A 23784-nucleotide genomic window follows, 5' to 3' on the forward strand; every position below is an offset into this window, starting at 1 on the left:
ATGAAATGTAAAGATGGTTCCCATTGGTTGCAGTGAAAATAATACTTCTAACCAGAAGTATACCAGAATAATACTTCTTACCAGATACCATTCTTTCACGAGTGTGCTAACACTCCCATCAAATGCATCCAGCAACCTGTACTGTACTGGGGCTTTTTTTCAGCTGTGGATGATCTGCAAAAGGAAATACCTGAGTTTCTTTCCATTCAGAGACGTTAAAGGGACAGAAAATCACATTACAGAGACAGAGTGCTGGTACCAATGTTGCCCCTCGTTCAGCAGTGATCGCAGCTGAAGGCGCTCAGCACGTACAGTGTTTGGCATGTACAGATTCCGGCTGCAATATTTTCCCCATGTCACAGCTATATGCGTTTGGTCCATGGTCAGAAGACGTCTCCCGTGCCTTTGGGTGCTCCCCTTGCCCATTTGTTTTTGGAAGAGCCAAGGACATTAAACAGCAGTGAGGTGGCGACATCTGGAGGACAGCCACCGCTTAAATTCTCAACCGATCGGTGACATAGCAGGGGTTTTGGGACGTGGGACAGGAGCCCTTAGGTCTGTTCATCAGATAAGTGAGACTGGGAGCCACGGAAGGACCTACAGTTATTCTTTTGGTGCAGGGTTAGGAACAGTGGAAGCACCCTGAGGACCTTGCTCTCCTTGGTTCATCAGGTTCTTCTGCCTGCTGTCTGTGGCTGTGATTCCCAGGCAATGTCAGGCTTAGGGCATCCCCAGGGCTCTCCAGGGCTGGTGCCCAGATGTGAGAGGGCCTGAGCCCAGGGATTGTATATTTTTCCCTCCGTCTCCATCCCTCAAGGCACTTGTGGATAGTGCCAGGTAAGCTATGGGCAGAAAGGGGGTCTTCCAGGGCTGGGTTGTTGGACAGCACAGACAGGTAGATTAAAGCCCTTGCACTTTCAGGCCAGCAGCATTGCCAAAGCCCATGTGCAATCCCGCCACCCGTGAATTCAACGAAATTACCTTTTTGAGACAACCCATCTACAGGATACCCCTAGCTGATCATCCTCACTGGCTAAATAACATTTGGGTGGCTGCATGAGCTTCTGAAGATGTTATTTCTGTACGATGTTCGGGTATCACCATTCAACTGTTGTCCAAACATCAGGAACATGCCTGAGTTCATTGGAGGTGTGAGCTCAAGGCTGCCTGGTTAGGTGAGTCCCGTGCTCGTGTTGTTCTCACGGACTTCTGGATCAATGTCTTCCTCTATGTGCAGGATGCAGAACTGTTTAACTTTTCTTCCTGCTAAATGCCTGGCTCTGGCACAGACATATCAGCCTGGACCTCCTGTGGGAAGGTGGATCCCTAGTATGGGTACAGCTGGAGAAATTACTTTTTTTCCCCCTATTCTTCTTGCCTTTCTCGCCTTGCTCCATTGTCTCTTTTCATTATGCCCCCTGCTTATGTCTTTTAAAACTCATCTTTAAAGAGCCCTTAAAAGAGTTCAACTACTTTTAATGAACTGTAACTCATATAAGGTCATTCCTATATCTTTGAGTCTCCTTTTTTTTCCTGACCTCCATCCCCTCTGCCTATCTTACTAAGAAATGTATGGGGGACAAGGAAGAGAGTAAGTAGAGTGTAAAAGATCCTGATGATTTGTCTGGACAGTGGGATTTCAGTTCCTCACAGACAGATGTTTCAACAGAATCAAAAGAAAGACAGTGACATAATGAGGCAAGTCAACTGAAAGCCACCAAGGTCGTGGAGGACCTGGGTAATTGAGATGCGAGGAGAGGTGGAAAGAATTGGGTTTATTCAACCTAGGGAAGAATATGCAAAGGGATCTTATCCTAACCTTCAACCACCTAAGAGCAGAGTATAGACTAGATGGACGTAGACTCTTATCAGAATGCACAGTGATAAGATGGGAGGCAAAAAACACAAATAGCAACAAGAGAATATGTTGCCACAGAGTGCCAGGCTATCAAGGGCTAGTGCTGCAATGGATAATGTGCCCTACTATGGATCAGGAGACTGCAGGCTGGGCTTTTCGTAGAAGTTCTCATCTGGATTCAGATGTCCTTGCCCTTCTGGAGGGGGACTGGGAGCAGGAGAAGTGGTACCCAGACATGGAGCCACAGCTGGGATGCCCACTAACCCTGTCTTCTTAGTCAGTCTTAGGGGAAGGCTGAAGCTGTCCAGATACTTCCCAACCCTGGTCCAGCAAGGGTTGCCATGCCAAGCAAATGCCAAGGCTCATTTACTGCCCTTCACCAGGGCTGTGGGGCACAGAGTGGGAGGGCAAAAGCAATTACCCATAAGAGTGCCACCTCACAGTGCTACCTCCTAGTAGAGGTACATCCTGACCCCGGTGTGATTTGAACACACAGCCTTCTGATCTGGAGTCAGATGCGCTACCATTGCGCCACAAGGTCAGAGCTGGGACATATTCTGCTCAACTGTCATCCTGGACTTTATGGCCATGTGTTGTTCTTTGAGGGAAGGGGACTTTCAATTCATCTGAAAAAGAAGTGGGACCATCTTTGCCAGTTGCCTTGCTAGGTCTGCAAGGAGAGGTCTAAATGAGGTACTCCAGAGGAGGAAGGTCAAAACATGACCATGGCCCAGAGCAGTCCAGCAGGGCCTCTCCCAGAAGAAACAGGCTCCTGAAAATGGTGATTCCAGAGGGGCAGGAGGGATGGCAACCCACCACCCTCCTGGGAAGACAGGACCCATTCAGCTGGCAGATGCAGAGCTTGCACATCAAGCCCTGCGGCAGGGGGGACCCTCACGCCTTTTGCACAGCCTGGATGGGGTCACCTTCCCCCCACAATAGGAGGATGGAGTGTGTTTTGAGTTCAGCTGACACTGCATATATCCTGGACCCGTGCTGTTCACCCTGCACCTCTGCCCAATCCCTCCCTGGGCATGACCCTCTAGGCGGGTCACCACCCTGTGGGTACAACTGTAACAGCCTCTCCTCACGGGGTTTCCCTGTTTTCTCCACCTCTCATATCCCTTCTCTTGGGTTGGCCTGGATATCGCTGGGGTGGTCCCCATGCAAAGGACATCCCCACTGCCCAGGCCGGGGTCCATGCCAGGGAGCTGCATCCCTCAACCCCGACCTCGTGGCGCAAGGGCAGCGCGTCTGACTCCAGATCAGAAGGTTGTGTGTTCGAATCACACCGGGGTCAGCCTCCGGCCACCATCCACCACCCTCTATATTGCCCCTGTGTGAGGGGCTGCTCTGCAAGGCACTGACAGCTCAGGAATGGGCTAAGGGGGAAACATGATGCCCACAGCTTTCCTTTCAGCCAGGGGGCATGGGTCCCGTTCAGAGGTTCCGGGATATGACCAGCCTGGAGGTCTGGTCCTGACCAGGGCAGGGAGGTGTGTTGTGCTGGGTTGGGTGTCTGACACAGTTTACCTCACCAAGAAGATGAAGGAAGTCAAAGCTTCCTCACGCAACTGCAAGAAGCTCCATAACTGCATGCTCAGTCAGTCACTCCTGGGGGAACTTGTACTTGCCTGGGAGGGTAACACGGGGCGGGGGGGGGGGGGGGCACAGTCACTCCAGGGGACTTCTGCAGGGGATCAAGGCCAATTAGTCAGTGTCGGACTATGGACAGAGAGACAGACAGGTTTTTGATGAACAACATGAGAAGTTCTTTCAAGAACACTAGGGAGGAGGATCTGGGGAGCTCTAATCTGGTCAGCCTCACCTCAGAGCCCTCATGAAGACTGGGAAAAATAGTCCTGAAAGCCATGCCCAAATGAAGGAAGCGTATGAAAATGACTGGAAACAGTGATCATAGATTCATCAAAACCTAGATCACTCTTGGTGATAGATTTCTTTGAAGACATTACTCCCTCGGTGATCAAGAGGACACCAAGGAACAACAACCTTGACTATGATTTGTGCTCTGATGAGGTCTCCCAGACATATCACTGGAGCAGGATACAGAGACAGAGCACCTCAGCTGAATCACAAGGTGGCTGGCAAAGTGGCTGGACCTGGGAGCTGAGGGGGTTGTGGTCAGCAGTTGGCCATCCAGCTAAGGTTCCTCACTGCTTGATGTTGCACTGGATGTTGTTTGGTGTCTTTGTGATGGGCGCAGAGGATGTTCTACAGACCAAAGGACACGGGCAGGGACACGGGGCTGGTGAGGGGCTGGGGCCAGTGGCGCAATGGACAACGCGCCTGACTACGGATCAGGAGACTGCAGGTTCGACTCCTGCCTGGCTCGATGCTTTTAGGCTGACGGCAGCTCCTCCTGCACCCTCCACGATGGATTTCCTTCTCTTGCCCATCGTCTGTCCTCCCAAGTCTTCTGCAGGGTGAAAGTGCTGGGGTGTCCTCTTGCACTCCAGGATGGAAAGGTTTCCTCCAGACCTTACGGTGGAGCTAGGCACCAAGTCTCATCACTGTTCTCTACTCACTACTGACATCCCTTTACTCCCACTGCTTACTCATGATCTGCACTGGTAATATTGCATACAGCTTTGGGGTCCCCAGTATAAGGACACTGATCTAATGGAACAAGTCCAGTGGAGGGCCATCAGAATGGCCTGGTGTTGGAGCACTCAAGGTATGAGGAGAAGCCATGGGACCTAAGTTTTTTTGCCCTGGGGAAGAGGAGGTTTCAATGAGGACCTGATAGCAACCTTCCAGTACCTATGAGGAGGTCATCAAGCCAGGCCCTTCATAGGATTTCATTATGAAAGGATGAGACATTAGGTATAAATGGAAATGGAAAGTTCTTGCCAAATATGAGGGAGAAGTATTTTACCAATTTTTTTTCGTTGATGAAGGTGGGAAGGAGAGAGGGATAAAGGGAGGGACTGAAGAAGGGAAGGGGCTACAACTAAGGCATGGCAACAAGGGCTTAGCAGGTAACTTTTCAGTTGGTACAAAAGGGCCTCAGTGGGTGCCAGGGACAGCAACTAGAGGCAGGGAGACATCTCACCTGCCCCACAGGAGACTCAGCTGCAGTGCCCAGATTATAACGGTTGGGATCAGGTCTGGGTCTCGTGGGGGCTGTGGTGTCCAGCTCAGAGGTAGTTCCCATGGGGAGCACATCCTACTACCCAGGTGGGTCCATGCCTGGGGGCTCCATGTCAACCTTGTAGCAAAAGGGCAGCATGTCTGACTCCAGATCAGGAGGTTGTGTGGTTGAATAGCACCAGGGTAAGGGTTCCCCATTTCTGCAGGGTGCTGCTGGGGTGCTTCCTCCCCACGTGGCAGAACTTTGTTTTTGTCCCTTCTAATTGTAGAATCATGGAATGGTTTGGGTTGGAAGGGACCTTTAAAGTTCATCTAGTCCAACCCCCCTGCAATGAGCAGGGACATCTTCGACTAGATCAGGTTGCTCAGAGCCCCATTCAACCTAACCTTGAATGTTTCCAGCAATAGGCCTTCTACCACCTCTCTGGGCAACCTGCACCAATGTTTCCCCACTCTCATTGTAAAAAAAATACCTTCCTTATATCTAGTTTGAATCTACTCTCTTTTTGTTTAAAACCATTACCCCTTGTCTTATCACTACAGGCCCTACTAAAAAGTCCATCCTCATCTTTCTTATAGGCCCCCTTTCAGCACTGTCAAGCTGCTTTAAGGTCTCCCCAGAGCCTTCTCTTCTCCAGGCCGAACACCCCCAACTCTCTCAGCCTGTCCTCACAGGTGAGGTGCTCCAGCCCCCTGATCAGTTTTGTGACACTCCTCTGGACCTGTTCAAGAAGGTCCATATCTTTCCTGTACTGAGGGTCCCAGAGCTGGACACAGCACTGCAGGTGAGGTCTCACCAGAGCAGAGTAGAGGGGGATAATCCCCTCCCTTGACCTGCCGGCCGCGCTGCTCTGGATGCACGCCAGGATACAGTTGGTTTTCTGGCCTGCGAGCACACATCGCTGGGTCACGCCCAGCTTTTCATCCACCAGTACCTCCAGGTCCTTCTCCACCAGGGTGCTCTCAATGCCTTCATCCCCCAGCCTGTATCAATACTGGGGTTGCCATGACCCAGGTGCAGGACCTTGCATGATGTTCATAATGTTCATGAGGTTCCTATCAGCCCGCTTCTCCTGCCTCTCTGAAGAACAATCCTGCCCTCCAGCATATCAGCCTGTGCTCCCAAACTGATGTCATCCAGCAACTTGCTGAGTGTGTACCCCACCCCATCATGCAGGTTGTTAATGAAGACGTTTAAGAGTGTTGGTATCAGTATCAACACCTGTAAAATCCATTACTAACAATAAATTTGATACATTTCCAACTGGTGATCCCAACACTTTGTGTCTGGTGGTCCAGCCAGGTTTTCAATCACCTTCTTAGCCTCTCCTTCAGTCAATATATTTGCAATCTGGCTACGAGAGGACTCTGGGAGACCCTATTTAAAACTTCACTTAAGTCAAGATAAACAACTGTTTCTTTCCCAGGTTCCAGCAAATCAGGCTGTTGGGTAGGTCAGGTAGGATCTTAGTAAATCTATGCTGGCAGTTTACAACTACTTCATGTGTCCGCTTTGCTCAAATGATTCCTGACTTGACCATCCTCTGCCATGAATAATCCACTGCCATAGGCTCTGTTGGAGGGAAAAGGGACAAAAAGCTGAGAGCAGACTTCATCAATAAAGACAGAGACAGAGAAGGCATTGAGTACCTCAGCCTGCTCCATGTCCATTGCTATTGCCCTCTCTCACTCAGGAGAAGGCAATAATCTCACTTTCTTTTATTTTTCTTTTGCTGCCAATGTGGTTCTAAAAGCCATTTAGTAGACCTTTCACATCCCTGTCAATTTCAACTGCAGCTGAGCTTTGGTTTTCCTGTGTCAGCAGCAATTCTAACCATTAGATTGGGGGAATGATTATTGTCCTGTTTGACACTTGTGGGACCACATGTGGAACCTGTGTGCAGTTTGGGGATCTCTAGAACAAGAAAGACATTTACGGACTGCATTAAGTCCCAGAGAAGGTCATCCAGATGAGAAGGTAGTGGAGTCTCTGATAAGGAGTGGCCTGGAGAGTGAGGTTTTTATAATATGAAGAAGAAGAGGTCAAGGAAGGATTACAACCTTTTTTTTATCCTATATGTGCCTACAAAGGGGAGCCAGGCTTTTCTTGTGGGCTGGGAGGATGGAGCTCAATAAAACCAGATTGCATCAAGAAAAATCTCTATTAGATGACAGGGAAAAAATTTCACACACTAGAGGTCACACATTAAAACAGGGTCCCAGAGAGGTTTTGGAATTCCCATCCTTGGAGACACTCGAAGCTCAGCAAACACAATAACCTAATGTCAAAGATTTGTGCTCTGAGCAGGGGATTAGATCCCCTACCTTCCAGGGATCTCGTAAAATCTATTTTTTTCTATATTTAACTAAATCCTCTTGCACCCTCCCCTGCTCCCCTCACAAAGACCATCCAGCGATGGGAAGCCCCCAGAGCCCCAGGAGGGCTAGGGCCAGTGGCGCAATGGACAACGCGCCTGACTACGGATCAGGAGATTGTAGGTTCGACTCCTGCCTGGCTCGCCTTTTTCCTGCCCGCAGCCTGGCCACAGTAGTGACAAGGGACCTCTTTCTCCATGGTTACCTGCCTTTGCCTGGAGTTTCTCCCTTCTTGGTGGGCTTCCTGCAGAGAAAAAAGAATTCCTTTGCATCAGGGGAGGCTCTGACTGTATATACTGGCAAAAAAAAAGTATTCACTGTGAGGGTGCTGAATCACTGAGAGGGGCCCCAGAGAGGCTGTGGGCTCTCCATCTTTGGAGTTATTCGGAGTTGAAGCAGACAAAGCACTGATCTGAATGTCATAACTTGAGCAAAAATTTAAACTGGAGACTTCCACGTGTAATTTCCAACCTGAATCACTCTATTATTTGATGAGAAGTTCCTGCTTCTGTGTTCTTTTGCTGCTGCATCCCATGTCGGAATTGTACCCATGCCTTCCAAGGGGCAGTCATCTCCAACACACCAGAGCAGCTGAGGGGCTGGAGGCCACTGTCTGCTTTTGCTGCCTAGCATTCTGGTGGGGGGACTCAGCACAGGCACCACTTCTCCTGGGTGGTCAGAGCAGTAGGACCAATACTGACCTCTCTCCCACAGGTGTGTAGGGCAAGGCTGTCATGGATGGAGCAGAAGCGAGCTAGGTGAGGTCTTCCCACTTCTCTTTGACCACCAATGTGTCCAGGTGGTACAGAAAGCATGGTGGGGGCACGAGGTGGGACCAGAGGCTGGAGCCAGGGGTGTAGTGGACAACGCACATGACTACAGATCAAGAGACTGCAGGTTCAACTCCTTCCTGGCTCACCCTGAAACTGCCTGGCTGTTGTAGAGGTGTCAAAGGACTGTTATCATCATGAGGTATTTCCCCTTCCAGGCTTTTTGTCCATTTCTCTGGCATCAGAATCACAGGAGCATCGTTTTGCGACACGTTGCATCAAAGCTGCGAGCATGGCACCTGCTTCAAGAGCCACCTCTCCTCAAGTCCTTTTTGGCCTGGCCTGCCGACTTCCTAGACTGCTGGGCAGCCAGGTTGCTCCTGAGGGCTCTGAGTGTCTGGTTTTCCTCCTGAGCCCTGTGCAGAGCTCCTCTCTGTCTTCCTGAGCACCAGTGAGTGAAAGCTACCTGAAGCTTCGCTGGTAACTGCGGGTAAGGGGAGGGTGGAAAATGGTCTGGGACATCAGGCTTGAAGGGTTGTGGTCAGGGGCTGGAAGTGCAAATGGTGGTTAATTGTGCTCCTCTGATACTATTGGACTTCTTTGTTGATGTACTCAGTAATGGGATAGAAGGAATCCTGTGTGAGTTCATGGGTGACACCAGTAGGGAGGAGAGCAGCTGACACTGTCAGAGACGCCTGTCATTCATAGTGACCCAGCCAGGGTGAAAGAAGTTCAGCAAAGGTGAACACAACATCCTGCATCTGGGATGGGCTAACCCCATGCAAGACTACAGACTTGTGGAGACTGTCAAGAAAACAGCTGTGCAGAAAAGGACGTAGGGGGTCCTGGAGAACAACAACTTGAACAAGAGTCAGCAGTGCCTTTGCACCCGTGAAGGCCAACTGCGTGCTGGGCTGTCCTAGCAAGGACATAGCCACCAGCTCAAGAGTAAGGATTATTGCCCAGCATTCAGCTCTTCTGAGACCATTGCTGGGGCACCATGTCCAAGACTGAGCTCCTTACTACAAACAAGACACTGACAACATGAAGCAAGTCTAACTTTGTGATTTTCCATACTTTCCCACACCTCTTTGAGCTTTTCCCCCAGTTAACATTTTTTAAAGCATGCTGGTAGACACACTTTTGCCTCTTGCTGTCTGATACACCACGTACTCTTCTGAGCAATCCTAATTTCTAAAAGAAGGATGCAAAGTCATAGAAGTGAGTGGTCTGAGATGCCTGGGTGATGCATCCCTCCACCCTGACCTTCAAGGGCAGCACATCTGCACTTGAATCACAAGGTTGGGTGTCTGAATCACATTGAGGCCAGGCTTGGGACAGGCCTGCAGGTAGGTGGCCTGTCCATGCTGTCCATGGAGCTCATCAATGTTGCGTGCAGAACTTTGCAAGGCACAGACAAACAGCAGCAAGACGAATCTGGGCCTCAAAGGTAGCTGGGTACAAGAGCACAAGACACGACAGGACAGTCCGAGAGTGCTGTATCTGTCCATCCTACCAGGCAGCAGTTCAGGAGGCATCTTCATTATGCTGCGGGAGTTGCTGTGGTGCCCCTGGTTGTGATGTGGGCCCCACCTCTGCCTCTTTTGGAGTGCACAGGTCCACCATAAGGTCTGGAGGAAATATTTCCATCCTGGGGGGCAAGAGGCCACCCCAGCACTTTCACCCTGCAGAAGACCTGGGAGGACAGATGATGGGCAGGAGAAGGAAATCCATCGTGGAGGGCGCAGGAGGAGCTGCCATCAGCCTAAAAGCATCGAGCCAGGCAGGAGTCGAACCTGCAGTCTCCTGATCCGTAGTCAGGCGCGTTGTCCATTGCGCCACTGGCCCCAGCCCCTCACCAGCCCCGTGTCCCTGCCCGTGTCCTTTGGTCTGTAGAACATCCTCTGCGCCCATCACAAAGACACCAAACAACATCCAGTGCAACATCAAGCAGTGAGGAACCTCAGCTGGATGGGCAACTGCTGACCACAACCCCCTCAGCTCCCAGGTCCAGCCACTTTGCCAGCCACCTTGTGATTCAGCAGAGGAGCTTTGTCTCTGTGTCCTGCTCCAGTGATATGTCTGGGAGACCTCATCAGAGCACAAATCGTAGTCAAGGTGAATTGTGTTCCTTGGTGTCCTCTTGATCACCGAGGGAGTAATGTCTTCAAAGAAATCTATCACCAAGAGTGGTCTAGGTTTTGGTGAATCCATGATCACTGTTTCCAGTCATTTTCGTACGCTTCCTTCATTTGGGCATGGCTTTCAGGACTATTTTTCCCAGTCTTCATGAGGGCTCTGAGGTGAGGCTGACCAGATTAGAGCTCCCCAGATCCTCCTCCTTAGTGTTCTTGAACGAACTTCTCATGTTGTTCATCAAAAACCTGTCTGTCTCTCTATCCATAGTCCGACACTGACTAATTGGCCTTGACCCCCTGCAGAAGTCCCCTGGAGTGACTGTGCCCCCCCCGCCCCGTGTTACCCTCCCAGGCAAGTACTGGGGTGGGTAAGCCCAGTTCCCCCAGGAGTGACTGACTGAGCATGCAGTTATGGAGCTTCTTGCAGTTGCGTGAGGAAGCTTTGACTTCCTTCATCTTCTTGGTGAGGTAAACTGTGTCAGACACCCAACCCAGCACAACACACCTCCCTGCCCTGGCCTCCAGGCTGGTCATGACCCATAACACCTCTGAACGGGACCCATGCCGCCTGGCTGAAAGGAAAGCTATGGGCATCATGTTTCCCCCTTAGCCCATTCCTGAGCTGCCCCCTAGAGCTGAGCTGGCCAGTGCAGAGCCCTGCCCCTCATGCAGAAAACAGGGGCAATATAGAGGGTGGTGGATGGTGGCCGGAGGCTGACCCCGGTGTGATTCGAACACACAACCTTCTGATCTGGAGTCAGACGCGCTGCCCTTGCGCCACGAGGTCAGGGTTGAGGGATGCAGCTCCCTGGCATGGACCCCGGCCTGGGCAGTGGGGATGTCCTCTGCATAAGGCCCACCCCGGTGATGTCCAGGCCACCCCTCAGCTGCAGCTCTGGAGGGGAAGGGTGCCCACCGCCTGGTTGCAGAGGCAAGTCCAGGCTGGAGGGTGAACGCGCAGAGTGGGATGGGGTGATCTCTGGGCAGGAACCAGGCTTAGGGATGCTGTGAGGGAGGATGATGGCCCAGGGCAGCAGAACACAGGGAAGGGACCAGTTCTCCTGGAGCACAGCCTGAAGTGGGCTCTGAGTACGTACCCAGAAATGCTGGTGGACAGTGTCAAGAGCAGACAGCCCATGTGCCCAGCCCATTCACAGATGGACACTCCAGCTCTTGACATAGGCAACCAAACCCTGTTTTTAGCTGGGAATGGCAGCTGGACCTTCAGCAAGGAAGGCAAGACATCTCACCAGTGCAGGCAAGGTCCACCAACAGTGCTCTGGCTTCCCAGTCCTTTCCGCATGGATGGTTAGCACAAGGTTGTCATGGACAAAGGTGTCAGGGAGGAGATGAATCTTTCCTTCTGCCTCTCCAACTCCATGCCCACCCCAGCATCCTGGAGGAAGTCTGCGAGGTACGAGGCTGGCTGGGTCAGGGACATGGTGGGGGTACCATATAGGCAGGGGGCTGGGGCCAGCAGTGTAACGGACAATGCACCAGGAGGCTGCGGGGTTGAGTCCTGCCTGGCTCAACCTAGTCCTGCCCACAGCCTGACCATGGTGGAGGTAACGGGGATCAGGCTGCCCTGGTGTTCTTCTGGAAGTGGTGGATAACCAGCCTGGGGTTTTGCCCTGGCTCTGACTTATCCCCTCTCTCTGTCACGTATTCTGCCAGCAATAAGATGTTTTCTATTAGAAATCCATCAGGCATTTTTCTCTGAAACAGCTGTTGTTACGCCTCATTCACAAATGTCCCATTTCATCCGGATCTCCTGCAGGACTGGACAGAGGCAGGGTGGCTGTGCCTCCATCTGTCCCATTCTCTTTCTCTTTCAGAGCATGTTTTTTTTCTGCTCGACCCATCTTTGCTTTGCTCCACCTCCGTTTCATCCCACATTGTTCCCCACCACCCTACCTTTGGCCTTAGGTCACAAATTCTGACATCTTTTCACTCAGTTCCCGCTCGCCCCAGAGCTCATGTTAAAAATCTTAGAGTTAGAGCTCTGATATTTTTATTAAAACATCACTTTCCTTTAAAAGAAAATAAACCATTTAATATAAGTGTACAAGTCTGATGTAAAGCAGAATTTGTTGTTGTTATTAAGAATGAACCATTTCAGAGAAATCCTTGAGAAATGAGGACAAAAATTGAGAAAATGTTTCATAAATGCAAATAAAAATTACAGCACCCAACTGAGGAATGGCATAATTGATAGTTTGATAGATGTATTTATTTTCTGCAGTGGATATGGTTATCTAGCTATGCTTAAGGACTTTTGCTTGAATTGCATAGCCAATGAGCTACTTGTCCACCATCCGTACGTACTGTGTATAAACACATGAGATATACAATATTCATGTGGAGGGAAGGACTGCTGCTGAACTTTGTTGAACACTTGTTTGGGAGCACGTCACAGCACTCTCACCTGGGCTAGTGGTAAGGTACATTTCTACACGGAAATATTCTTTTGTGAGAAAAGAAGTCTCCGCAGAGGACTCTGAAATCCTGCATTTTCAAGCTTTTTAAAATGAGTTTTATTTAAAAAAAAAAATAGCTGGCATCATGTGGTTACTGCTTTCTGACTGTATGAGGCAGCATTGATTTGCAAGGCATGAAGTGCTAGGGGAAGGTCTCCTGAGGTGGGATATGCTTTAGGAACTTGAATGTGTCTACAAGAAGATGCCTACCCTAGGCAGAAGACCTCCCATTACTGCTATAGTTATAATGCTGTGGGTTTTTTTTTTTTTAAGTTTTATAAGTGACATAAAATTATACAAAGTTAGAAATGAATTAACTTTGTAGTTATACTCTTATCCCGAATATGACCAATTCACTCCAGTCCCTAAAATTCGATGTCTGAAACCAAACCCCATCCCTGCTCTCCGAATGTATTAATAATCATCATGCATTTACTCTGTGAATTATCAGTGTTGAAGATGGAGCAGAGAGGCAGGCACCTCCCTTTCCATCTGTGCAAACCCCGCCCCACAAGAAGGGCCTTGCTCTCCCTTTCTCCACCAGGAGGTCTTCCCACAAGAGGGAGCCATGAACTCACTCATGGGCTCCCCAAGCTGCAAAGCCAGGCTGGAAATGCATTTTGCCCAGTGAAGGACACTTCCTCCCTAGGCCAGGCTGGAAATTCAGCTTGTTTCCTTCCCTGAAATACAGTTCTTTCTCCACAGCCCATATATTTCTGGCTCTTCAGTCCCACTGGTCTCTGTTAGACTTTCCCCCCATCAGCCCACAGTTTTCTAGAAGTGTAGCCTCAGATGGGGTCACAGGGAGCTTCACCTGCTGCCTGCTCCCTGCCAACCACCTCGCAGTGGCACCTCTCCTCATCTATCCCGCTCGGGTACTTGTTTAATTTCCAACTGCATGACACAATAGGAGAGATTCAGCTGCCCAAATTCAGGTATCTAGTGTTATGGGATATGCTGCCTCATCTCTATTTGCCTCTTCAGAAGCATCGAGTAACCCACAGACTTCTGCCCATGCAAATATCTTGGATGCTCCAGGAGATCTATAGTGACATTATGTCCAGGCAACTGAATCCTGCCTGAGGGTGGGAGTCAGCTGAAAGATTTGGACGTTTATAGTAGGTATCTCGATACAGGCATGTATGCGTGTGTTAGATAGTTCACACAATACCAGGGCCATAAAATGCTTTGAAGAGATGCAGAAGATATTTCTGGACACTTGGCTTTTCTCTGTTCATTTTTATTTTTAAGCAGAATATATTGAAGTCTGTATGATATCAGTTTGATAGAATACTGAAATTTTCAAATCTCTCAGCAGAACACCCCATTTCTCCCCCAGTAGCCCTTTCCAACCCCTCACAATGTTATAAATACGGTCTGGTTTTCAGCCAGTTCAAGGAGCACTGGACCCCAACTGCAATCAAATTCTGCTGATTTATATTGCCATAACACAGATCTGTAGAAGTGCTTGGGAGAAGCAGATGTTTCCCATAATTTTATTGTCCCAGTTTACTTCAGAGCTAGCCCAGGCCCATTGACTGAAAAATTCAAAGTGAATGACATGTCCTCCCTTCTCATGCATACTGCCTTCCTCACGCTCTCAAAGGGGTGTAAGTCCCAGGGAAAGATTAATCGTTTTCTGAGCCTACTCAAAGGAGAGAACAGACACTTCACACGATGGTAAAAGCTTCTCCCCCATTGCTGTTTGCCACTCAGATGGAGCTACATCTTCTTCAAGCTACCGCAAGACATGTAGCTAAAATGATTTCACCTGGCAGATATTCTCAGGAGCCATCACGGTGATTTCAAGGTGAGAACTGCCTGGTGGGGATGTCTTTGGCTGGCAGGCCCATGACTGAGGAGCTCGCTGCAGCACTGGAGGGCTCTTCTACGGCCAGACCCTCGGCAGCTTTAGGAGAAGTCAATCCACGGGGTCACCTCGTTTTCATCTCATATTGATGACTGCCGCATGCTTCCCCGCCAACTGCAGCAGGGAGGCAGGTATCTTCTGGAAATACCTGTAAATACCTACTCATTGCTTCCCATGCCCCCATCAGAAAAGGAGACCCTCCTGGTGGGATTGATACCCATAGAGCACATTTTTTCAGGCTATTGTTGAATTAGATAATGTAACTGGGTGAGCTGGGTAGGGAATGCTACTATATGAGCATCGCTGTGGAAATCAGGATCAGCAAGATCTACTTCACAGCAGAAAGATCGCTAAAGCGGTTATCCCTATTCCCCATACTAAGAGAAAGAGAAACAATCATCTTCCAAAGACTGTCTGTCTATCTCAGCTGCCTCAGGTGCATACCTCAAGACAGGATTGAAGTCTCCTCTGGAAGTCCTTGTGTCTCCCTTGACTCCAAGGGAAAACTAGAAGATGATGTTAGATTAGACAGCTGGGATGGGTTTCAACCCACCTCTTTTGGAAGCTGACAGTACAGAGGCCTCCCTCTGAACTAGCCTTCTACATTTCATTCATAGTCAATAGAGAGAAGCAAGCATTGGATGAGTCTGCTAGAACATCACGTCACACTGGCTACATGACTGGATCCAATCCAGGCTCTAATCTGAGACAACTCAAGTGAGGGGAACCCCACTCATAATTTGGATGTATCTAATGTGAGACAAACTCCACGAAAAGCCACAAAACAGAAGATCTCAAATCACGGGTGATTCATCTCAATAACGTTAATGACTCAAATAGAGATTAAAACAACCTTGCTCAGAATTCTGCAGTTGTTTGAAATTTCACATCCTCCATGGAAATGCGTGAAAAAGTCTCCAGCCACCCTCTCTGCTGGTAAACTGGATGAACTGGGAACAGGCCTTTCTTGTGACCACTGCAGCACTGAGCATGAGGAGGCTATTGACTATGTGGAAGGCTGGTGACTTCCTCCAGCCGCAGCTGTAGGTCAGCTGCAGAACTGGTCATCAGGCAAGTAATTTTGTGTAAGTATTTCTTCTGTGATTCATATAAAATATAGAATCATTCATTAGGTTGGAAGAGACCTCTAAGATCATCAAGCCCAACCATCGAAATGTCTCTTACCTGGAATAACCTGGCAGAGGAAGAGGAGAACAAACAAGAGCAAATGAATCATAGAATCATCGAATCATTCAGGTTGGAAAAAACCTTTGGGATCATGAAGGTAGAATGAGATGGCACTCCGAATCCCAAGATATTTTTCTACGATAATGTTTCTGATCATACTTTGAAGGGGATTGTGATTGTATAAACACTTACTGCCTGATAGTGAGGACTCTCATATGCCATGACTGGAAACGATAGGGAAGGATTTTGAATGTAAGATTATTGGACAAACACTCCTCCTCTACCAAGTTATTAACACACCCGAGTTTGCATTTGTCCTTCACTTCCCATGAAAAAAAAGCCAAACATTTCCAGCCCATCATTAAACAGAACAGGACCATTTTTTTCAACTTTAAAAATAACTTTGCAGAATTAGAAAGCTGGGTTCCTGCTCCAGTCTGACAAAGTACGATGTTGGATCTTGCCTGAGAGTTGAAATATTGCCCTTGGCTTCAGCGGGAACCTGAGCCAACTGAAGTTATCTTGTCAAGGTCTTTGTTTCATCCATTTCCCTGGAGTGCCTGAAACTGGACATAAACAGCTCTCCTGACACATGGCTGCCTGGGACAATCTATGTCACCTTCAAATTTGAAATGAAAAGCTAACAAAGAAACCAGAAAGGCAAAGAACAATGCATGTTGACTAAGTGGGAGGTTTATATTGTTGATACTGAGGCCACTGGGTCAGAACAACACCGATAAATATCATGTATAGAAACAGGCTCAAGCAAGTGATACTGGTTTCTTCTGCTCTGAAGGAGAACCTGTGCGGTCAACTATCATTTCCATACAACTGCTGGCAGCACAATTCAAACACTTTACAGACAAAACCTCATGACAACTCTATCACGAATCTCACTTATCTTCTGCTCTTTGTACACCTGCTAAACTGAGAGTGATGTTCATGAACATCTGCAAACTCTGATAATCTGCACCTCATGTGCACATCTGCACATCTGCACTTCTATGATTCTATGTATAACCCTGCTGCATGTCCTGTGATGCAACACTGGTTCCCAGGAGAAAGCAATAAGGTGTAATACATAGCAAATAATTTTATTTTGGTCTATGAAAGGTGCTGTGAAGGAAAAAAAATCCTTTTCTTTTTGGTCAAACTATCCTTGAAAAGCCAGAAAAGTGACAAAGCCTTTCCTCAGGACTCCCCAGAGCAGAGAGCGGACAAATACTTTACTCATTTCTAGTTTGTGGGCACCTCTAAAGCATTTGATCCTGTTTAAGAGAACAGCATGAGCACTCAGGGGTTGAACATGGCTTCACAGCGCTGACCACTTCTAAGATGGCAAGATCTTATTTTTTAAGTAGAAAACCAGCACTTTTAATAATACAGCATGTTCCATGGAAATAAAGTCCTGGCAGTCTGAGCACAAACCAAGGTGGTTAATTCTAGACTGCTGTAACACTTTGTTCTTGGAGTATGGCACTAGCACTCAAGGAACTGAAGTGGGGGACAGCAGTGGGACATACTCACTCAGCCCTGGAGAGACTTTCTTGCAATTTCCACATGCTTTTACCTAAATGCATTATGGAATCAAGTGACCTCTCTGCAGAAGTACAGGTTGATGCATTCTGACTGACACATATGTTTTCTGTAAGGTAACAACCCATGCAAACTAAAACCATGTGAGAAGAACATAATTAATTTGCATAGCTTTCTTAATAGCATGTTAATTTACCACTGAGATGTAAGTTCTTCTTATTTCTTTAATATTCATAGAATCATAGAATAGTTTGAGTTGGAAGGGACCTTTAGAGGCCATCTAGTCCAACCCCCTGCAGTGAGCAGCGACGTCATTATCTAGATCAGATTGCTGAGAGCCCCATCCAGCCTGACCTTGAATATTTCCAGGGATGGGGCACCTACCACCTCTCTGGCCAACCTGTTCCAGCGTTTTACCGCCCTCATTGTAAAAAATTTCCTCCTTATATCTAGCCTAAATCTGCCCTCTTTTAGTTTAAAACCATTGCCCCTTGTCCCATTGCAGCAGACTGTGCTAAAAAGATTGCCCCCATCTCTCTTATAAGCCCCCTTTAAGTACTGAAAGGCCCCTAACTCTCTCAGCCTGTCCTCATAGGGGTGATGCTCCAGCCCCTGAGCATCTTTGTGGCCTCCTCTGGACCTGCTCGAGCAGGTCCATGTCTTTCCTGTGCTGGGGGCCCCAGAGCTGGACGCAGCCCTGCAGAGGGAAGGTCTCACCAGAGCAGAGTAGAGGGGGAGAATCCCCTCCCTCGACCTGCTGCCCACGCTGTTTTGGATGCAGCCCAGGATATGGTTGGCTTTCTATGCTGCAAATGCTGGGTCATGTCCAGCTTCTCACCAACCAACACCCCCAAGTCCTTCTCCCCAGGGCTGCTCTCAATCCACTCATCCCCCAGCCTGTATCTGTGCTTGGGATTGCCCTGACCCAGGTGCAGGATCTTACACTTGGCCTTGTGGAACTTCATGAGGTTGGCCTGGGCCCATCTCTCCAGCCTGTCCAGGTCCCTCTGGATGGCCTCCCTTCCCTCCAGCATGTCAACCTCACCACACAGCTTGGTGTCATTGGCAAACTTGCTGAGGGTGCACTCAATGCCAATGTCCGTGTCACTGACAAAGATGTTAAACAGCACTAGTCCCACTACCAACTCTTGAGGAGAACCACACGTCACTGGTCTCCACTGGGACATCGAGCCATTGACCATGACTCTTTGGGTGTGACCATCCAGCCAATTCCTTATCCACTGAGTGGTCCATCCGTCAAATCCACGTCTCTTCAGTTTAGAGACAAGGATGTCATGTGGGACAGTGTCAAATGCTTTGCACAAGTCCAGGTAGATGATGTCAGCTGCTCTTCGCTTATCCACCAGCCCTGTAACAACGTTGTAGAAGGCCATCAAATTTTTCAGGTGTGATTTGCCCTTAGTGAAGCCATGTTGGCTGTCACCAATCACCTCCTTATTTTCCATGTGTCTTAGCATAGTGTCCAGGACTATTTGCTCCATGATCTTGCCCAGCACATCCGCTGCTAAGAGGGGAAGATGATTTTCCAGAGTCCCTGATCTGACAGAGAGGTTAATACCAGGGTCCTTATTGGCAATTACCAGGGATCCTAAAGCAATGGCATGGTAAGGTGGTCCTCCCCTCTACCAGTGCAGGGCTGATCCACAGCACAGACCTCTCCTCCTGGGAAAGAGGGGGTTTTTCTTCCTCTTTTTCCATTAACATCTGAGAGCCAACTGATGCTGCAAAGCTGCCCTATCCTGTGAGAAACACCTTTATTCCCCTGGAAAAGAGAAAAGACTTTTTCACACATATATACCATTGCCATGGAAAAGACATTTCTACCCTACCTTAATTTAGGACCCTTCCTTCCCATTTCATTACCTACATCATATCCTAGAGCCAGAATTTTCAAGGATTCATCAAGAGTCGTTTGCTGTCTTGTAATACAAGTGAAACTTAAGCTAATAAGTTATGGCAGCTTCATGGGGATATTGATTTTATGGAGCTATGCTGAGATTTTCATTTGCCTGCTTATACAAACATAGGAACACCTCATCACTCTCCGCAGATGAAAGCTTTTTTCTCTGTGCATCTTCTGTCAGTCTGAGACCTCCTCACACCTTCTCATTGCTCTTCTCATCTTGATTTTCCAGCATTTTCAAGGTAAACCAGGGGGAGTACTAGAGAACCAATCTTGTCATTACAAGGAAAGTGTCCAGAATTGCCTGAATTATTTAGGAGCCTAGGAGAAATTTAAATAGTGCTTAGGAGCAGGTCTTCAGTGGTATAGTGTATAACAGCACCCCCGACCCCATGAGAAATTAAGCTCAACCTCTGTAAGGGAATGATAAAGACTGAGAGCAGGAAAATTTGAAGGTCACCATAAGCAGGCAGTGCATCAGTTTAGGGAGTACTCCTGTGTCCTGCAAGCTTTCTTGCTGAACACTAATCCATAGCTATGGTACAACTATGGCATTAAACACCTCTTTAAAGTTATCCCATTTCCACAGCTTGTCACTAGTTTGGGTGCAGATCCTATCAGGAAATGTGTTCCAGGTCTCCATTGAAATCTGGGCAAGAGGGAAAGTGCTTCTAGACTACAAGGTCCCCCTATGCTTAGAGGACCCACCTGCAAAGTGAAAGAGATGGGGTAGGATTACGGTCTTCAGAGATCAACAGCTTGACATAGGCACGTGCACTGAGATGTCCCAGTGTACCTGAGATATCATCTCAAGTGGACAGATGGGACACAGACCCCATGGGACAGCTGAGACCTTCTAGATGGGCAGCTGAATCCTGGCAGGGTACCATTCCCACCTCAAACAGCCCTGTGCTCCCATATGCAGATATTTCAGTGGAGCCCACAGGTAGCACAGCGTCTACCTGTCTAGAGACCTATTCAGCAGCTCACAAGTGCACATCACAGTAAAGGTGAGCAGACTGCCCTGCCTCTCTCTTCCCACACTTCACATGCCTAAACATTGGCACTTGATGCTGTCAGTGAACCCTTGGCTATCTGAGGCACTCAAGACATTTGCAGAGGGTGAGGAGGTATGGTATTGGTTAAGCCTCATATCCAAGGGTGCCTGAAACATCACTAGATGACTGCCTTGTGGCCACAGAAATCCCCTACCCACTGTTGAAAACGGGAGCTCAGCCACCTAGATTATATTGAGACACCCACGACTACGTGGCTGAAGCCCACCCCTGGTTTCTGAGCCATACCCTGCCCTTTACTTGAATGCAGAAGGAACAGCAGGAGACATCAAGAAAGACTTACTCCAGAAGAGCCTGTTGGCTAAAGCAATGTCAAAAACTAGCAGGAGAGAGTTTTGGACCTAAGCCTGCCGTGTCCCTGAGGACTACCTCAGGCCAATAGCCATCCCAGAGCAGACCCAGGTTCTTTTCTTAGTTAAGAAATAATAGTTTGATGCTTGCATGAAGATCGCAATGAAGTTGTGAGCGGATCTGTAAACTGTTTGCAGATATTGGTTACACTTATTAAATAATTCTGGGGAGAAAAGAGCATGGGTGATATTTCAGTTGGAGATACTGACTGTTTCTGGGATGTTTTCTATACACAAAAGACAGGCTGGAGTTTGGTTCTTCCTGCTGCTTAAAAGCCTGGATAAAACCAAGGCAGAAACCATGGGGGGGGTTTTCCAAAAACCCAGCTTCTCTTTCCTTTGTGTCTTACACCTGCACAGCACAGAAAGTTTCATTTCAGTCTGAATAGAAATTGTCACGTTAAGTGAAATAAGGTTGTTTTCTTTTTCCAATGGCAATTTCATAGCAGTAACTTGGAGAAAGCCCAGTTCGCTTCAGTCCAAATCAAACCCCTTTCTGTTTTCCAGCTTGGTGTGTCACTCAGAAGTTCAGCTCTCCATGCAACACAGGCTGTAGGCTACTTGCAGGCAACCTAACCACAAACCCATTGATCTGATAACACTTCGTGCCTATCATTTCTCAACAGAGTACAAAATGTTTTCTATGTGCAGGCAGCAGGACTTAGGACATCTTGGACACTTTCTGGTGTGGTCTAAGAGGACTCTGCAGGCATTACTGCCACGTAAATGAGCACCTGATTGGAAGTTGCTTCTATAACAAATACAGATGCTGTAAGAAATAGCCAGAAATAGTCTATGTTCCTAAAGAATAAAGAAAAGAAAAAGGAGGTGTGTTCTTAGCTTCAGAGATATCTCTGCTCTTTAACTCAGGCTCATTCATGATTCTTCAATGAAAGGATTTTTCTTCTCTTTTTGATGTTGAGTATATGCTTTCCCTGTTTTCCTTCTGGAGCTAACTTCTCACACTGCTAGATGCAATAACTTGGTTTAAGGGGAAAAACTCCACTTTTACCCACTGTAGATATAACAAATTAAGATATGTTGTTCTGAGAATGTGTCAGATTTCTGTAGTACATGCAAAGGAGAAGGATTCATATTTTATTAAGATTATATTTTATTTTGTTAATTAATATTTTATTAAGCTTCTGCTGTAACTCATATTTGTTGTAATGAGTGAGAAAAAAATACATATATATCACTCATGAAATATTCCCAGTTTGTCTGAAGACAATTATGTGGATGATTTAGCAATTTTGACTAATGTATAAGATGAAGAGTTCAGGAAAAAATGTCTTCTACATTTCATTTTACCAGAAGTTTCAGTGGAGTTTCTCAGCTAAATCTCTCAAAAGGGAAAAAACCTAAACTAGCCGGATGTCTAAATCCATGCGTATTCAGATATATGAAACTAGATATCCAAGCATGAAAATTAGGCATAGGCTTGCTCTTTACAAATAAATTTGGATTTTGTTACGCCAAGGCAAATTGTAGATGCAGCTTTCACTGACTGCAACAATTCATATAGAAGAAAGACTTTTCAGGGCTGTTTCATGCAACGCTGCTGGGTAAGAGGACGTTATCACTCTTCTTGTCTTACAGCTCTGTAGCTAGGGTATGGGAAACCTAACTCCAGTTCTGTTTTTCCCTGGGGTACTTAAAGCCATTAGTGCTCCTTTGCAGACTATCAAGTACTAAGAAAAATGTTAATTTTACCTTCTTTACCCTGTTGTACGTGGTATAAAAAAAATCATACATCTGCTGGAGTAGGAACAGCACCCCTGGTCTCCTGGCTTACACAGGGAGTGGTCTAGCTGACACAGTGCTGTTTTGGGACAGGATTCCTTGCTACTAGAAGTGCTTTATTTTGTATTAAACTTTCGGATCATTGCATCACAAAGCAGGACTTTACAAACAATTCTATAACCTTCTCTTTTTTTCTTTTTTTTTTTTTTTCTCCTACAAAATGACCACACCCAGAAGTTCACAATTGACAAAAACATTTAGGAATTGACCCAATTGCCCACACATAGAGACTAAAGCCATGACATTAGAAATGTCAACGACTGTCTGGGGCCGGCAGATACCGTGCAGGGGCTATGGGGGATCCACACCCTCATGGAGCAGCAGCTGGAGGCCAGATGGGATCCCTGAGGCATCTTGAGTGACAATAGATGCCTTTAGCTCTGGACTTGGACAGCTAAGTACAAGTACCTACAGTGCAGGTTTCTGCACACGTGTTGGCTCCTGAGGTCCCACTATAGCTAAACAGGTGATCTGACTCCTAGAACCACTACTTAAACATCTCATTCCCATGCAGCCACATCCATTGCAGGTGACAATCTCTTGGTATCTGAGTGTAGCACTGACCGCCGCCATTGAGGTTCAGCCAGTTGACCACACATGAATGTCCAGTGCCATTTTAAATAAGTTACACCATACACATGGTCATCTATTTGTCCCTCTATTTGCATGCAGATTGTATCAGAGGTCCTGTGTCTTACCAGGCAGTCCCATGAGATTCTTCAGATACCCTAGGGCAGCCCACGGGAGTTAAGCCTCTGTATTTGGGCAGCTGTATTGAGTCCGTAATATCAAGTAAATAATATTTTCAGAAAGAAAATTGGCTGTTTAGTTGGGTCAAATTCAGTTTTTCAGTTAGGGAAATGACACGAAAAAATCATTTATTCGCGTTGATGGAGACTGCAAACATGGCAGCAGCACCTTGGACCCTCTGCTATACTCAAAATCATCAACAGTCTTCTGATATTCCCAGGTGCCTTCTCTCCCACCAAAACTATGGCGAATTTTCTCCAGGTGGTCAATTACCAACCATCTTGATCTTTAAAGTTAACAAGTAACGATGCTTTCCGGGTGGTTCGGTATTGAGAGCAGGTATAGTTACTTCTCCTCTTGCTTTTGTGACCCTCTGCCATTGTTCAGGTTTAGCCGTGTGCAGCGGTCAGGCTGTACTCCTTCCCTTCCACACTCACCACTGCCAAGGTCCCCTGGGCAGCCAGGTCTGTTCCCGCAGCCCTATAAATGCAAGAGTGCTCCTTTCTCCCCCACTCAAAGGTTCTGGCGTTGTGGCCCTGTCTCCACGCTGCAGCTGA

The 23784-nt window shown here is 47.7% G+C and overlaps 6 non-coding genes across 6 annotated transcripts; 3 read left to right on the forward strand and 3 right to left on the reverse strand.

Moving 5' to 3' along the window:
* Window positions 1-2327: 2327 nt before the first annotated feature.
* TRNAW-CCA (transfer RNA tryptophan (anticodon CCA)) lies at window positions 2328-2399 on the reverse strand. The gene has a single exon. It is a non-coding gene; the product is annotated as a tRNA-Trp (tRNA).
* Window positions 2400-3086: 687 nt separating this feature from the next.
* On the forward strand, window positions 3087-3158 carry TRNAW-CCA (transfer RNA tryptophan (anticodon CCA)). Its single transcript has one exon. It is a non-coding gene; the product is annotated as a tRNA-Trp (tRNA).
* A 980-nt stretch (window positions 3159-4138) lies between these two features.
* Window positions 4139-4211, forward strand: TRNAR-ACG (transfer RNA arginine (anticodon ACG)). Its single transcript has one exon. It is a non-coding gene; the product is annotated as a tRNA-Arg (tRNA).
* Window positions 4212-7416: 3205 nt separating this feature from the next.
* Window positions 7417-7489, forward strand: TRNAR-ACG (transfer RNA arginine (anticodon ACG)). The gene has a single exon. It is a non-coding gene; the product is annotated as a tRNA-Arg (tRNA).
* Window positions 7490-9890: 2401 nt separating this feature from the next.
* Window positions 9891-9963, reverse strand: TRNAR-ACG (transfer RNA arginine (anticodon ACG)). The gene has a single exon. It is a non-coding gene; the product is annotated as a tRNA-Arg (tRNA).
* A 1005-nt stretch (window positions 9964-10968) lies between these two features.
* Window positions 10969-11040, reverse strand: TRNAW-CCA (transfer RNA tryptophan (anticodon CCA)). Its single transcript has one exon. It is a non-coding gene; the product is annotated as a tRNA-Trp (tRNA).
* Window positions 11041-23784: the final 12744 nt, after the last annotated feature.

This window comes from Leptosomus discolor, chromosome 2 (assembly GCF_034619465.1).
Source record: "Leptosomus discolor isolate bLepDis1 chromosome 2, bLepDis1.hap2, whole genome shotgun sequence".
Taxonomy (NCBI): Eukaryota; Metazoa; Chordata; class Aves; order Leptosomiformes; family Leptosomidae; genus Leptosomus; species Leptosomus discolor.